Here is a 17,979-nt window from a genome sequence, read left to right on the forward strand (position 1 = left end):
CTATTCTATTTTTGCTTTAATTAATTAATTTTGTTTTGAAGCTCTAAACTCAATATGTGAGATACATGTTAACATTATGATGTTTAGTTTAAATGGAATTAACTCCGATATTGTAATTGCGATGAATTACTAAGGCATAACAAATATGGAAGCATTTATGCAAAAAGCTCATTTAAGAGTATGTTATCTATGTCAGTTAGTAAAGTGAGCACTATAAATATGTATACAAAGTGGCGTAGTGTGTGTGTGTGTGAACAAGGCTGAATGTGATGGCCGAAACGCGTCACAGCGGTTCTGGAATAATTTGCCGAATAAACACCTTGAGCACGATTAAGGAGTCTGTCCTTGGCTTTTTCTAAAGGAAACTCTACAGGGTTCATAAGATTGAATGGAATGGCTGACTCTGCTCTGAGACACCCCCGCCTCCGTCGAGTGAGAGTGACAGCGTTAACCACAGAGGAGATAGATAGATAGATAGATAGATAGATAGATAGATAGATAGATAGATAGATAGATAGATAGATAGATAGATAGATAGATAGATAGATAGATAGATAGATAGATAGATAGATAGATAGATAGATAGATAGATAGATAGATAGATAGATAGATAGATAGATAGATAGATAGATAGATAGATAGATAGATAGATAGATAGATAGATAGATAGATAGATAGATAGATAGATAGATAGAACGAGGTGGGTTTATGGTTAACGTATATTTTTAAAAAACACACTAAAGGTACAATTATGGTTACAAACTGAAACCAAAACTAGATTTAAAATGTTCATGTTAAGAGACTAGCTCCGCAATCCATAACTCGCACACTAAATGCAATGCTCATGACCTAACCCTTGATGTGACAGCCGCAATTACAAACCCAGTAAAAAATCTTACAAATGAGAATACAAATCATATTACCCATAGCACAATGAAAGAGGACACTTAGACAGTTGCATTATTTATTGGTTTCAGTATGTGTTGTTATTTAATTGTGTTGTGGTTTTAGGTGCTGTTATTTATTGGGATAAATATTGAGAGGTCATAGGCATACAAGGCAAAATTATGCACTTTTCCTGTTACATACTTCGATACCACATGTTTCGTTTAGGGAATAGAGTTTGAAAGGGCCGTTTTCTTCAAAGTGCAACCAACAACAGACACTAATTAGAATATTTAGGTTTTGTTTACCTTTCATTACTAAATTGTTGACAAAACAATGATCAAGGGTGAGGACCAATATATTTATGTGATTCTCTGGCTACGGTGTTTACCACATAATTATGGATCCACAGCACTCGCACATAATTTGCAGATTTAAAACAAAAAAATTCTAGCTCAAATAGATAAAAATAATACTGCCAGATGAAGTGCTGCATAATTTGCATTTTACTGCATAATTTAGATAACCTATAAAATTAATTTGTAATTATGAAGGACTACCTTAGATAATATTTTTACCCTAAGCACTCAAAAAAGTATGCCATTTAGAAGAAGTAGAGTTTGTATGTTACCTTTATTGTCATGTCACCTGGATTCAAGCATTTGAATAGTAGAAGACTGAGGACAAAACTGAGGTCCTGTAATATCCCTTTGGCTCTTTTGAGGACACTTGAAGAGCATACTAAAACCTGGATAAGGAATCTTCTTGGTTCACAAATTGATATACCAGGAGCAGTGAAAAATGGGTTAAAATGGGCTGTTTTGGCACACCTGCTTTTTTTTAACTTCACCTGGCCGAATTAGCAGAACAAGTCGGTAAAGAGTCCACAGCTGAGCGGTGTTAGGGTTAATGTGCAAATTACGGTGATGATATTGCACGGATAGATCTAACTCCAGGGAAGGTTACAAAACAAATTATTTATGTTTCAGAACTTTTTAAAAAATCTACACCTGATGATGAACATGTCAAAGGCCAAAATTATAATATTTGATTACTGGACTAATTCCAATAAATGTACATGGAACATAAGCAACCAGCTTCCAGAGGTAGTTGGTGAATTTATCTATTTAGTTTTCATTTTCAGCAACAATCTCTCCACCATAAAGTTTGTGGAAAAGGCAAGTCACCAAGGCTTCATCTGTAGGTAATGCTCAGCAACTTTGTTTTATAGATCTATGGTTAGGCAAAATATTGAAGCATTACTCCGCGTTTAAGTCCAGTGGTAAGGAAAATCTGTCCTATGCAGACACTCTGACTGGAATGGAACCTGGTAGGAATACTATACTATAGCCATTGGCAAATTATTAGGAAGACAAACTATGTGAAAATCAGCTATTCTAATTCATTGGAACATAACATGTATAAGGAACTAACACTACTGAAGAATTAGTCAGTGTCTTGAATAGCAGTCAAAATTGCTGTTAAGCGTTTGGCACTTGGGGCCCGATGTAGGTAATTCAATTTTACCACTTCTTAAATACCGAATCATACCGATTGTGGTAAAATGGAGGGGGGGATGTAGGTATTTCAGAATCGGTAAATAGCGAATCGTTGAGATTCGGTATTTACCGATTCTGTAAATACCGATTCGGTAATGCCCATTGATTCCTATGGGCATTGAAGCCCATAGGAATCAATGGGCATTACCGAAACGGTAATTACCGATTCGGTAAATACCGATTGCAGCAAGGGTGCAGGGGGTGTCCCTTTGACACCCTCTAGCACCCCAAATACAGGCACGTGTGCCATGTGGCACACATGTCACATGGCATAGGTGTGCATGCACACATGTGCATGCACACCTGTATTCGGTATTTTACCACTCAATTGGATTGGGTGGTAAAATACCGAATTCTCAAGGCCTGTAGCACTGTAAACAGTGCGACCTACATCTGGAATTTACCGAATCGGTAAAATTACCGATTCGGTATTTTACAGAATCGGTAAATTTACCGATTCGGTAAATTTAACGATTGTGCAAAATATTGGCCCCTACATCTCAATCACCAAATACCGGTAGGTAACGGCCGAATTCGGCCGTTACCGACCGGTATTTGGTGACCTACATCGGGCCCTAAATATTTAAAGATTATACAATGTCAGCTAATGCTTTAAGAAATTGGTAAAGAAATTAGCCAGAGAAGAAAATTGTGACTAGAATTGTAATCACTGTATCAAAACAAAAAAGGATGGTGCTGTTATGTAAAGATCTCCCAACCAATGGCAAACAATTTTATCTCAAAGCTAATTTAGATCTGTACGTTTGTAGATTCTATATGAATTTTAATGCAGAAGCAGCACAGCTTGTTGACAAGCTATTGTCAAACCTATCAACGTCCACAATAGGAACTGCAACCTCTGCATTTGCCAATTACAGGATGTGATGCACGTCCTATTTGTTTGTCCGGTTTAATCACAGGATACTAATCTTATATACTCCCAATATTAACTAAACAGGACATGGTGACATGATTCGAAGCAAAGGCTTTGTTTAATTTACCGGATTGTGTTGATACAGGTTATTGTTTGTTTATGGATTGTAAAACTTTTTATTGATATTGTGAGAAATTGGGTTACCGGTTTGCGGGGGGTGAAACCCTTTTCAAGCAGCAACCACAAAACCTTGTCAGGGCCAGACACAAGTAAACCCTAATTTAACCTATGCTCGACCCTCTGTTAGCCTGGCACAGAGCACTCAGGATAAATTTAAAGACAATGTGTGAAGTATTTATGCAGCAATACAAACAGTAATAAAGTAAAAACACAACACAAGAAAAATGCCACACCAATTCAGAAAAATAGAGCAAAATTAAATACATAAATCAAGACCAAAACAACAAACATCCAATCAATTGAACTAGAGAAATGGAATTTTAAAGATTTAAGTGAAAATAGCGCCAAAAAGCTCAAAGCATCACTCGTGCCTATCTGGTTGTGCAAGATAAGGAGAACGTCACAAGTTCAGGCTGACTGCGACTAAGTGCGGGTCGGATTCAGGGACCAGGTTTGTCCCGCTGAAGTTACCTTCTCAATCCAGCACAAAGCGTCAAGTTTGCGGTGGAGGGAGTCTAGAGGAGCAGGGAAGGGTTTGCCGTTGTATCGTGAAGGGCAAGCCTAGTGTTGAGGACGGACATCGCTGCAGTGTAAGGATCCTGTTTTTGTACCAAACAGTCAGGCTGGTGCTTCATTGTGGCACTCCCAGTGAGCAGACAATTCTGTAGCGTTCGGTGTTGGGCTAATGGAACTTCGCGTTGACAGGCAGTGTGAGTGATAAGGTTTAGGCACCAATAGGCCAGGTCGTGGTCGCAAAGAGCTCAAAAACTTCAATTCAACTCCACTGAGCCCACACCAAGGGTCCAGGATCTGAGGGGCACCAACTGGGCCTCAAGGGTTTGCTCCAGCTGGATCTGGGTGCTGGTTCATATTAGTAGGAATTAAATTACAGGCCCTGGGCACGGATAGTGCCACCTTACAAGAAACTTACAAGTAAATTAGATATGCCAATTGGTCAGCAAAACAGGAGGTTTGAAGGCAACAAGCTAAGGGAAAAACCATGCCAAGCATGACAGGTCAAACATGTGCCCCCCCTCTGAAAGTGGGGAGAGCTACCCAACCCTCTGGGAGTTCTAATCACTAAGGCAGAACAACCTGGAGACACTATCAGCATTGGTGTGATCTGTTTTAGTCATTGCTTGCAGGCGGAGGGATCACCTTAACACTGGTATTCTCACCCCTCGTCTACATTAGCCATCTGAGGGTCTGTGGTCTGTCTGAAGCCAGAAGTGAGCATCAAACAGGTATGGTCTCAACCTATTCAGTGCTTAGACCACTGCAAAGGCTTCCCTTTCTATTGCACTCCACCTCTATTCCTGCAGAAGTAACCTCCTACTGATTAAGTCAACAGGTGTATCGCGGCCCTCTTTGTTTAGCTGTGAGAGCACAGCCCCTATGCCATGCTCTGAGGCATCTGTCTGCACAATGTATTCTCTGGAAAAATCAGAGGCCTTAAGCATGGGTGTTGTGCACATGTCCTTCTTCAGGGTGTCAACGCGTTCTAGCACACCTCAGTCCAGATCGACTGTCTGGGCTGCTTCTTAGAAGTCAGCTCTGTAAAGGGAGCAGCAATGGTGCCATACCCCTTGACGAAACTCCTGTAGTATCTGGTGAGGCCTAGGAAGTCTCTCATCTCTGTCTGGGTGTTGGGGAGTTCTCAAGCCAGAATGGTTTGGATGTTAGCCAGGAGGGGCTGCACCTTGCCTCCTCCCACTTGATGTCTGAGGTAAAACATGGAACCCTTCCCTATCTGGCACTTACTGGCCATGACGATCAGGCCTGTCCTCTGCAGAGCCTGAAGCACTTCCCTGAGGTGGTAGAAATGGTCCTCCTAGCTGGAGATGAAGACCCTGATGTCTTCTCGTTAGGAGGTTCTGAAGTTCTCCAACCTAGCCAGGACCTGGTTGACCAATCTATGGAATGTGGCAGGGGCATCCTTCAACCTGACTCTGGCCTTCGGGCTTTCCTTGCCCGACTGAGAATAACGGTGCCGTAAAAAACCTTGGCATCTGGTTTGATGAGAATCTGAACTTTATGATGCATGTAAAAAACTGGCTGGCACCTGTTTTGGTGTGCTGAAAAGTTTGAGGAAGTTTCTCCCTTTCTTGTCGAGTACGGCGAGAGAGACGGTGGTTCGTGCACTGATCCTTTCCCGCTTGGATTACGCTAATGCCCTCCTAGTTGGCAGCCCGTGTTTCCTTGTGAAGAAATGACAAGTGGTACAAAACTCGGCTGCCAGACTTCTTGGGGGGTTGTCATCCAGGCACAGTGTGCGGGCTAGTTACGGTCACTACACTGGCTTCCTGTCGAAACTCGCCTGAAATTCAAAATGCTGTCAATTGTGCAACAGGCCCTTTATGGTCTCGGCCCCATCTATCTGCAGAAGAGACTTGCTTTTTACATACCAGCGAGACAGTTGCGTTCGACTTCTCAGTTGCTGATGCAGACTCCTAAGTTTAAGCGTCAGCAACTGGGGGGAAACTCCTTTGCGCGCAAAGCTGGCCTAGCCTGGAATTCGCTGCCCTTGGCTTTGAGGGCTATCCAGGATTCTCTTCTGTTTAGGAAAACCTTAAAAACCCTTCTGTTTTAATTGGATAATTGTGCATTGTTCTGCCTTTTTGCTGTTAGCGCCGGGACACTTCCGAGTAGCTGTGCCCAGTATAAATTAAAATAACATAACATAACATAACATAACATTACCCAGAACTGGAAATGCCCTTCCGGGGTAGAGAACTTAGATCTCTCTTTGGTCCCCTCAGACAGAGGCAATCTGACGTGTAGAGGAGCTTGGCGGCTTCCAACCAATCTTTGGGCTCATCAGCTCAGGAGAAGGGGTCTGTGTCATTATTCGTGACAGCATTGACCCCCTGGTAATCGCAGCAGGACGTAACTTCTATGGTTGTACCTGGATGAAAAGCCTGGGGGACCAACAGCACTGACATGGAACAAAGACTGTTTGCAGGCTCATTGTCCCTTCGCTCTAGCATTTTGGGGACTTCTTCCTTTATTCTGGCCCTCACCTTATCAAGATAGCATGTAGATTTTACTTTTCACAGGCATGTACTGTCCCTAGTGTCAATATTGTGTGTGCATCATGTAGAGTACTGGGGTAAGGGAGAAAAAAGAGGCTAACTGCACCAACAATTGGCAGCTTCCCCTCAGCTTCTCCAGGGTCAGGGTAGATGAGAGGCTGACACCTCCCACTGACCCATCCTGCTCTTTGGAAGAAAGGTGGTCGGGGAGAGGTTCACTCTCTTATGCCACTCCCTCACCCATGACCAGGAGCATGGTTACCTCAAACCTTTCGAAAGTGGGTCTTGAGGTGACTGACAATCAAAACTCTTAAAGGGTTCTTGGGAGTCTTGAGGTCCACCTGGCAGGTGACCTCACTCTTGTGTTCTTTCACCTCATAGGGCTCGGACCAAATGTCCATTAGGATCGTGGGCTTCACAGGCAATACCAACCACACTTTTTGGCCAGACTGAAAGTCAATCTAAGTGGTCTTATGGTCATACCATCATCTCATGAACTCCAGGCTGGCTTCTAGATTCCCTTTAGCCTTCTTCCAGAAGCATTTAATCTGGGTACAGAGAGCCAGCACGTAGTTGAACACATCCTGGGGGCTTTCCTGAGAGCTTGCTCCCAATCCTCCTTCACGAGACTGAGAGTCCCTCGCACAGGGTGTCAGTACAGAACCTTAAAGGGGCTAAATCCAACCCCCTTCTGTAGTACCTCCCTGTATGGAAACAGCAGGCATGGCAAGAGGTGGTCCCACTTCTGTCTTTAGGACTCCAAAAGGGCCATGATCATGCCCTTTGGGGTCTGGTTGAACCTCTCAACAAGCCCATTTGTTTGGGGATGGTAGGGTGCGGAGAACGTATAGGTTATCCCACACTCCTTCCACATGGACTGGTGCTGAGCCAGCGATCTGCTTCTTTAGCAAGCCTCCTGAGGTGAGTGGGGGCACTACATGTGCCTCCAGGACCAATATCCAGAGGCCCATGACAGACGGGGGAACTGTTTGAGCCCCCAATATCTCTTTCTGATAACCTTTTCATGGCAGTGTTCCCACCATGAAAAGGCTGTCGAAAAGGAATATCGTAATTGTCCCAACATGGCAGCGGTGCTGAGGCAGGCAACGCTGCCATGCTGGGACGATGATCCAGCCACTGCTCTGTCGGGATCTCTGATAATGGTGGAGGTGTTGGTCTGTTGTCCGACAGCTGTGGGTCCGACCAGAAGCATCATAATGGGGCACTTGGACCGAATGGATGTCGCTGGTTGGACCGCCACCGACAGCCTGTTGGTGACTCGACTGCTCAACATCGTAATGAGGGCCTCAGTTCATGAGCCAACAACATTTTTCTCTCCTTCAAGGCTCTCTCGGCCTTCTTTTGTTCTGCCATAAAGGCAGTTTCTTTTCCTCTATTTTCAACAGGACTACCTCTAGCCTTAACTCCCTTTCAGCCTTCCTGTCCGCTAGCTGCTGTGGAGACAGGCCTGGAGAGGCACACTGCTCTCTGCTCTGGCAGGGAGCCCCAACTCAGTAGACAAGCATTCCCCTCAGATGAAACTGCATCTCAGGACCAGTATCCAGACCCTTCTCTGGAACCTCCACATCATCGTCTCCGTCCTGGTGCTCTGTCATGATTGACACCGGGTGGGCCTCCGTCCATGCCCTCAAAGCCTTTTGGAGCTCTGCCTTCCTGGTGCTCCTTTTCGCTGGCACACCCTTCTCCTTATAAAATTCCTTGAGCTCACCCACTGTGTAGCTCTTCAGATTGAGGAGCTCAATTTTAATTTTTGCAGGTGAAGACACAGACATAAATATTCAGGTAGAGTAAGGGTGGATTTTGAAAAAAGGCCAATCAAGGAGAATTTACTCAAATTGGTCCCAGATTATTTCTGGGATTTTCAGTATAACAAGAAATCACTGTATGGCACTGCACAAACAAGTCCTAATCATCACCGCTAATCACCAATGTGAGAAACTGAGTAACTGGTTGGTGGGGCGAAAGCTTACTCAAGCAGAAATCACAATCCTTGTGAGGGTGAGCCACAAGCAAACCCCAAATTAGCCTGTGCTCAACCTTTTGTGCAGTCAGGCTTAACTTACAGGCAATGTGTAAAGTATTTATGCAGCACTACAAACAATAATACAATGAAAACACAACACAAGAAAAGTCCTACACTAATTTAGAAACAGAGTAAAATGTAATAAAGACCAAAACAATAAAAATCAAATCAGTAAAACCTGAGATATGCAGTTGTAAAGATTTAAGTGAAAATAGCCCCAAAAAGTCCAAGGCGCCACTCGCGGCTATCTGGTCATGGAACACTGGGAGAAAGTCACAAGTTCAGGCCGACTTCAATGGAGCACAGGTTGGATTCAGGATCCAGATTAGTCCTGCTGAAAAGTTACCTTTTCAGTCCAGCGCAAATAGTCTTGTTCATGGGGAAGGAGGCTGTGAGGAGCAGGGAAGCGTCGCGGGCGGTCATTGATGTAGCACGAAGAACAAGCCTGGTGTTGTGCGGGCGTTGCTGTCACGCGAAGATCCTAGTGTTGTCATGGAGTGTTGGGCCAGTGTTTCATGGTTGTGCTTCCCATTAGCAGTCAATGCTGTTGCATGAAGGGTCAGTTTGATGGAACTTCACGATGGTGGCAGTGCATGCAGCAAGGTTTTGGCACCAACAGGCCCATTTGCAGTCGTCAAGAGCCCAAAAACTTTAATTCAGTTCCACTGATCCAACACCAAGCGTCCAAGACCTGAAGGGCACCACTTGGGGCTCAGGGGCTTGCTCCTGCTGGATCTGGGTCTTGTTTCAGGTGGTTGCGAGCTTGTTATGTCCTTGCGGTTCTGAACAGGAGGCCAGCAGCCTATCTTGCAGGTTCAGGTCCAATCCCTCGGACTCAGGCGGGAGAGCATCAGGACAGCAATCCAACAAAGCAGCAGTCCAGCAAGGCAGTAGTCCAGTAGGGAAGCAGTCCAGCAGAGTGGCAGTCCTTTCAGCAGCACAGCAATCCTTCTTCCAGGCAGAGTCTCCACAGGTCCAGAAGTGTTCTGAAGAGTCGGTGTCTGAGGTCAAATATCTATATCAGGTGCCTCCTTTGAAGGAAGAAAAGCTTCTACAGGTTTCCCTTTGAAGTGCATAGGATTTTGTCTCCGTGCCCTGGCTCCAGACTAACTACAGGGGGTGTGCAGCCCTTTTTATGGAGGTAGGATACAGCATATTCAAGTGTAAGTAGGGCTGTGCCCAGCTCCCCCTCCCATGCTGCCTGTAATGGCCCTTCTAGGCGCACCTAAGCTCTCTATTTTATGTGTCTGTCTAAGAGGAATACACAAAGCCCAGCTGCCAGATACACCTAATTATGTGACCCAAAGACGGGCTGCAGGGACTAAATGGCTAAGGCAGAAAAAGGCCACGTTTTAAAAAGTGGTAGTTTCTAAATTGTAATTTTAAATCTGACTTCACCAGAAGAGAGGATATTCATTACAATTCCAAAGAGACCAAAATGATCAGATAACCTGTTCCCATTTGGAAGTTACAGCTTTTTAAATGTAATAAGGCAACTCCAATATTATCCTGTGGGAGAGGTAGGCCTTGCAGTACTGAAAAATGAATTTAAGAGTGTTTCACAACTTGGACATGTATATGTCCTACTTTTTAAATACACTGTGCCCTGCCCACTGGCCTGTCCAGGGCCTACCCTAGGTGTGACATGAATTTAAAAGGAAAGTTTGGGCCTGAAAACCAGACCAATTATGCCAGGTCTAACAGATATTAACTATATTGTATTTTCTTTGGCACACAAAATAAATTAAATTGAACTGAATATAATTTAGTCCTCCATGCAGCATAATGCTAGTTTGCCTCATAATTGTACAGCTCTGTCAAAGTGGTATGGAGGCTTGTTATGATGATAAAATTTGCATTTCTCAGGGAACTCTAAAATGTTTTCCATATGTCACAGTTCACTGTGAAATATACATTGTGTGCAACAAAAACATGCAGCTATGTAAGATATTCATAAGGAATACATCATGGTTAACTGTGTAATATGGGCATTTAACGCCCCTGATGGATTCTTGTTACATCATAAACCAAGGGGCCTGATAGAAGAGTGATTTATAAATGTTACCTAAACCCCCAGATGACAATAATAGACCCCTTGAGCACCATCCTCTGTTTCATTTTTAGTGTTCAGTTTTTGTAGGAGACTGCAGATGAGTCCGAAAATGTTTTGAGAAACGTGTTAACAGATAAACTGCTAATATTTAAATATATTTTCATTCAACAGCGAGCTCTATTGTAAGTCCATTTTTAAATGTAAATTCAACAGCGTGCTCTATTGTAAGTCCATTTTTAAATGTAAACTATCATTGCAAGGAAATTGAAAACATGTATACTAAAATGTGTTTTCTTTTGCAGTACATTACCACTATGAAGCAGTTTTATCAAGTCTGAAATGCAGTTTGGGACAGTGTCTTTACATTTCTGCTGACAGGTTTCTGCATTTACAATATTTATTTTTAACCACTGGAAAGGATTAATTAGAAGATGCTTGCATCAAGAAATGGCCACCGATGGTGACCTTGCTAGGTCTGCTGACTAAAGCTTTGAGAGTAGCAGGTTAGGTGTTTGGTCGAGGGGGTGCATAGATAAAAGGGAGGTCCCAAAATAGGGTTCAAATCCAATGCATTTTCCATAGACGTTTGCACTTCACGTAGCGCTAATACCGTCAGCTTGATTTTTATACAATTTGGCATGATTACATATTCGGAGTTGCAGATGATTCTGTGGGGTAGTGCAGGTAAGTATTTTTTAAGTTATTAGGTTTTTCAACTTAGTGATATCTTGTGGCACAATACTACTAAAAGTAGCAAGGAAGCCCAAAAGTAAACGAGACTGCAAATATAAAGTTTCAGATTTACTACATGACGTTTATGGTCACATGCTAATAAAAACCTATAAACAAATACATAACGCATAGAATACATCTTTTTTCTTTGTATGCTCTTTGGCTCACAAAATAAAACTGGCCTAACAAGCCAAACAAAACCATCTTTCTTATATACCCCAGGGCAACAAAATGGAAACGTGACCTAGCAGTGAGCTACACAAACTACTATATGGAGGACATGATAATTGGCCATTAGGGGAAAAAATAATCTTAATTTTTATAACAACAATGATTGGTTTTCATTCCACTTTTGGCTTTGCATGTAGCACAATCCTACTGTAAGTAGCAAGGAAGCCCAAAACATCAACTAGACACATATGTAGCGTTTCAGAATTGCTAAATGAACAACTAAAAAGACTCATTAATGGCCATATGATTATGTAAACCGATAAACAAATACATAACAAATACAATAGCTAAAGGGAAATAAATCATATTAAATCTGATTGCCACTCTGTAGTTATAGTTAGTATCCCCAAAGATAGGAAATCCTCAGATGTTAGCTCACAAATAATTTTCTGCCTTTTATGTGAGAATCACCACAAACCTTTAGGCAATCCCAAAACGTGTTTTTCCACCAATGCATTTTCCATAGACTATTGTATTTGACGTAGCATGAAAACGGCTGGATGGATTTTCATGAAATTTGGCAGGATTATAATTTATGGTGCAGAGATGATGATTTTTGGCTACTGCAGTAAATAGGGTAAGTATTTTTTATGTTATAAGGCATTTAAACGTAGTAATATCTGTCACCGCTGCACTTTCGTGGAATTTCACCAAAATTGTGTGAAACTACTGCGGTAACCGGCTGTATACTGATTTTAAAAAATGAAAATAAATTCCCTTACTGATTACCACTTTAATAAAGTGGCAATATGTAGTGGCCTACTACTTCCCTTTATCTATGGCCCTAACAGTGAACACAGCCAAAGTATAGTGAACACAATATGGCTGCCTTTTAATTCTCTAAAAATAGCCAATACCCAATTATATTCTGGCTTGTCATCGTCATGTACCACGGTATACTGCAAAGTTTTCACGGTATACCATGGCCCAAAATATAACTAAGGCCTAGATGTACTATTGGATTGTGGTGCCCTTGCATCACTCATGGTGTCGCGTGGGCAATGCAGTACTTAAGTCAGATTTACAAAGGAACGCAAGTCCACCATGTGTTGCCCTGCATTGATTGGAAAATCTAGAGAAAGGCAGGGCAGCCCATTTGCTGTTTTGTGTTACTCTGCACACCATAATATACATTGCTGTTAAATTTCAAATACACACGTATGCCACGGCACTGTAGTCACTGCACTATGCGCTATTCCACTCTACGCCACGTCACTCTATACCTCTCCACTGTACAAGACTCTACTCTACACCACTCCACTCTACGCTATTACAATGTACACCACTCCAGTCTATGTCACTCAACTGTACGCTACTCTACTATACATTAGTCCACTCTACGCCATTCTACTGTAAGCCACTCCACTCTACTCTATTCAATTTCACTATATGCCACTCCTCTCTACAACACTCCACTGTACGCTATTTCACTGTATGCCACTCTACTGTATACTATTCCACTCTATGCCACTCCAGTGTATGGCACTCCACTGTACACCACTTAATTCTACACTATTCGATTGGGCCCCATTCCCATGTACGCGACTCCACTGTACGCTATTACACTGTGCGCGACTCCACTCTACGCCTCTTCAGAGTACGCCACTTCACAGTATGCCACTCTGCTATATGCGACTCCAGTAAATGCTATTGCACTCTACACCATTCCACTGTATGCCACTTCACTCTACTCTATGCTATTCCACTCTATGCCAATCCACTGTACCCTACTCCACTCTACACCACACCACTGTGTGGCACTCCACTCTACACCACTTTGTACTACGCTATTCGATTGGACCCCACTCCAATGTCCGCCACACCAGTGTACGCTTTATGTATACCGCTCTATGCCACTCCACGTTATTACACTGTACACATCTCCACTCTACACCAGTCCACTCTACGCTATTACACTGTCCACAACTGCACTCCACGCCTCTTTAATGTATGATACTCCGCTATACGCTACTCCAGGATATGCAATTCCATTGTGTATTACTCCACTCTATGCTACTCCATGGTATGCCACTCCACTGTATGCTACTCCACTTTTACGCCACTCCAGTGTATGCAACTGAACTCTACCCCACTCCATTCTACGCTATTCCATTGGATAACACTCCACTGTATGCAGCTCCACTGTAAGGTATTTCATTCTATCCCATTCCAGTATACGCCAGGATCGACTGATTGTGATATTCCCCATGATAAGTCATAATATTTGCAACATAATCCACAGATAAACATTGAACAACATCAGAGTTGAACATTTCAGTCATTTAAGTCCCCTTGCAAAGTTTTCATTAGAAATGACCGCATGGGCTCGGCTCTTCATCCTCAAATTGTACATTCATTTATTTACCTTCACAATATTGTGGTAGTAGATATCCAGGGCACAGCACTGTAGCACAATATTTAAAGACACAACATTCTAGTGCAATATCTTTGCAGAGGAGTGAGGGGAAGAGAAGGGTGAAGGTGGGAGAGGGGGAATTCTTGTGGAGAAAAAGAGGAACAAGCAGGGAGAGCAGAAGCTGCTGAGGAGAGAGAGGTAGGAGAGATGGCGAGTATGTAGTACTGCGAGAAGGAAAGGCACAGAGAGAGAGGAAGCAACCTCTGAGGAGATGTATGGGAAGAGGAGGAAAACATGGAGAGCTGAAACTGCAATGGGGAGAGAGAGGCAGGCAGGGGGAAAGCTGGGAGAGCCAGAATCGCTGAAGAAAGAGGGAGGGAGAGAACCGAGAGAGAAAGAAGCTGACGAGAGAGAAGAAGTTGAAGAGAAAAAAGGGGAGCAAGAGGAGTGCAGAGGGGCAGAAAAGAGTAAATAAGGAAAACAACAACTGCAAGAGGCACAAAGTGAATTTCGAACAGGACAAGGTCTCCTGAGTAGAGGGAGGGCTGACGGGTCACCTCTATATCACACTCAGCCCTGGTGACGTTCTTCTGCCACTCAGCCCGCTAAAGCTCCCGGATCCCAAATTCACCTGTCACCTGTCTTGCCCCGACACTCATCCTCTGCACTCATATGCCCCGCCTTGAGATTTTTCCTCTGGCTCCTCATATCCTAAACCTGCCTTTTCCTTGCCTTAGGGCCTTCCTCTGCCCTCATCTTCCCCTCCCCATGCTTTGAGACCCACGCCCTCTTCCCTCATGTCACTTGCCTATTGCACCTTGCTTTAAGATCATACTCGTCCGCTTCACCCCTCACTTGTCACCCCTCTTGCTATAAGTACTTGATCTGCACTCATGTCACTCACTTGCAAATCCTTCTTGCCTTGAGACCCCCTCCTCTGACCTCACCTGATACCTTCTTGCCTTGAGACCCCCTCCTCCGCCCTCACCTGTCACTCCATATTGCCCTCACCTGTGAGTTCATCTTCCCTTGAGACCCCTCCTCCACCCTCACCTGTGAATCCATCTTTCCATCAGACCCTCCTCCGCCCTCACCTGTCACTTCATCTTCCCTTGAGACCCATCCTCCGCCTTCACCTGCGAATTCATCATGTCGTGAGACACTCCCCTGCCCTTACCTGTGAAGAGCTGCGACCCGTGCAGGTAATAGAGGCGGGCCGGGTGGGGAGGAATTCCGGCTAATGAAGACGAGGGAAAATTTATTATTTACTTCATTCTCCCTCTGCATTGTCCCTCGGAATCCGCCCCACCTCTGTTACCTGGATGGACTGCGGCTGCCTGTGAGCCCATTTTGCCTTGAGACCCTTCTCTTCCCTTACCTGTGAGTTCATCTTCCCTTGAGACCCTTCTCTCCCTCACCTGTGAGTCCATCTTGCCTTGTGACCCTTTCTCAGCCCTCGCCTGTCACTCCATTTTGCCTTGAGACCCCCCTCTGCCCTCACCTGTGAGTTCATCTTCCCATGAGACCCCTCCTCTGCCCTCACCTGTCACTCCATCATCCCATGAGACCCTTCTCTTCCTCACCTGTGAGTCCATCTTCCCTTGAAACCCTTCTCTTCCTCACCTGTGAGTCCATCTTCCCTTGAAACCCTTCTCTTCCTCACCTGTGAGTCCATCTTCCCTTGAAACCCTTCTCTTCCTCACCTGTGAGTCCATCTTCCCTTGATACCCTTCTCTTCCCTCACCTGTGAGTCCATTTTACCTTGAGATCCTTCTCTTCCCTCACCTGTGAGTCCATCTTCCCTTGAGACCCTTCTCTTCACTCACCTGTGAGTCCATCTTCCCTTGAGACCCCCCTCTGCCCTCACCTGTGAGTCCATCTTCCCTTGAGACCCCCCTCTACCCTCACCTGTGAGTCCATCTTCCCTTGAGACCCTTCTCTTCCCTCACCTGTGAGTCCATCTTCCCTTGAGACCCTTCTCTTCACTCACCTGTGAGTCCATCTTCCCTTGAGACCCTTCTCTGCCCTCACCTGTGAGTCCATCTTCCCTTGAGACCCCCCTCTACCCTCACCTGTGAGTCCATCTTCCCTTGAGACCCTCCTCTTCCCTCACCTGTGAGTCCATCTTCCCTTGAGACCCTCCTCTTCCCTCACCTGTGAGTCCATCTTGCCTTGAGACCCTCCTCTGCCCTCACCTGTGAGTCCATCTTCCCTTGAGACCCTCCTCTTCCCTCACCTGTGAGTCCATCTTCCCTTGAGACCCTCCTCTTCCCTCACCTGTGAGTCCATCTTGCCTTGAGACCCTCCTCTGCCCTCACCTGTGAGTCCATCTTCCCTTGAGACCCTCCTCTTCCCTCACCTGTGAGTCCATCTTCCCTTGAGACCCCTTCTCTTCCCTCACCTGTGAGTCCATCTTCCCTTGAGACCCTCTCTTCCCTCACCTGTGAGTCCATCTTGCCTTGAGACCCTCCTCTGCCCTCACCTGTGAGTCCATCTTCCCTTGAGACCCTCCTCTTCCCTCACCTGTGAGTCCATCTTCCCTTGAGACCCCTTCTCTTCCCTCACCTGTGAGTCCATCTTCCCTTGAGACCCTCTCTTCCCTCACCTGTGAGTCCATCTTGCCTTGAGACCCTCCTCTTCCCTCACCTGTGAGTCCATCTTGCCTTGAGACCCCTCCCCCTCCCTCACCTATGAGTCCATCTTGCCTTGAGAACCCTCCCCCTCCCTCACCTGTGAGTCCATCTTGCCTTGAGACCCCTCCCCCTCCCTCACCTGTGAGTCCATCTTGCCTTGAGACCCCTCCCCCTCCCTCACCTGTGAGTCCATCTTCCCTTGAGACCCTTCTCTTCCCTCACCTGTGAGTCCATCTTCCCTTGAGACCCTCCTCTTCCCTCACCTGTGAGTCCATCTTGCCTTGAGACCCCTCCCCCTCCCTCACCTATGAGTCCATCTTTCCTTGAGACCCTCTCTTCCCTCACCTGTGAGTCCATCTTTCCTTGAGACCCTCTCTTCCCTCACCTGTGAGTCCATCTTTCCTTGAGACCCTCTCTTCCCTCACCTGTGAGTCCATCTTTCCTTGAGACCCTCTCTTCCCTCACCTGTGAGTCCATCTTTCCTTGAGACCCTCTCTTCCCTCACCTGTGAGTCCATCTTTCCTTGAGACCCTCTCTTCCCTCACCTGTGAGTCCATCTTTCCTTGAGACCCTCTCTTCCCTCACCTGTGAGTCCATCTTTCCTTGAGACCCTCCTCTTCCCTCACCTGTGAGTCCACCTTCCCTTGAGCCCCCTCCTCCCCTCATGCCCCTTACCTGCCCTCGCTCGCCCTCCTCGTGTGATCCTCTGCACACAGACCCCACTCCTGCCCTCTGTGCCACTCTGCCCTGCAGGGCTCGCTCTGCAGCCGGGGCAGCAGCGCCTGGACTCCTCTCCTCTCCGCACCAGCACTTTGATCTGTCAATATTAAAAAAAATACACGTTTAAAAAAAGAACTGTCGGGAAGCCGTTGCACAAGCGGATATGTGTTTGCACCGAGTCAGCAAAATCTCACCCGATGACCGGCCCTGTCCGGGCGCGTGAGCCTCGGTTCCGGCCCCAACTGATAGGCCCGAGCCATCGGGGCAGGATGCACTGACCTCCGCCCGCCATCGACAGCGACGGCGGACTCACCGCCCAGACTGAGCACGTGGGTACTTCTTGGTTGCACGCCCCACACGCACTTCCCATGCCGGACTCCGCGAGTGTTCCTGTTTGTGGCTCACTGGGTTGATTCTGCCCAAGGTCAGCCCTGAAATCAGGGGCAGGTTTGGGTCTCACCCACAGGATCCAGTGGGTTGTGCACCTGCAGTCTAGAAAGCCATCACCCTCCAGGGGGCAGAAGGAGACCCGTAGACCCTCAGTGCTGGGAGACCTCAGGGTAGCCATGCGCTCTATAAATACAAATTCATTCATTCATTTATGCACCTTGCGGGAGAAGTGAACTCTACCAGAACGATTGCATTGAGCTGATTGGTTGAAGTACTGATTCGACGTTTCA

At 45.5% G+C, this 17,979-nt stretch overlaps 1 protein-coding gene across 1 annotated transcript in view; it reads right to left on the reverse strand.

Moving 5' to 3' along the window:
* LOC144799394 (asialoglycoprotein receptor 1-like) overlaps positions 1-17,424 on the reverse strand; it is a 171,761-nt gene extending 154,337 nt beyond the window's left edge. Inside the window, exon 1 of the mRNA XM_078670684.1 lies at positions 17,255-17,424. The gene's annotated coding sequence lies outside the window, so the exon portion shown is untranslated. The remainder of the gene's footprint in view (positions 1-17,254) is intronic.
* Between the last annotated feature and the right edge of the window lie 555 nt (positions 17,425-17,979).

Source organism: Lissotriton helveticus, chromosome 12 (genome assembly GCF_964261635.1).
Source record: "Lissotriton helveticus chromosome 12, aLisHel1.1, whole genome shotgun sequence".
In the NCBI taxonomy this organism is placed as follows: domain Eukaryota; kingdom Metazoa; phylum Chordata; class Amphibia; order Caudata; family Salamandridae; genus Lissotriton; species Lissotriton helveticus.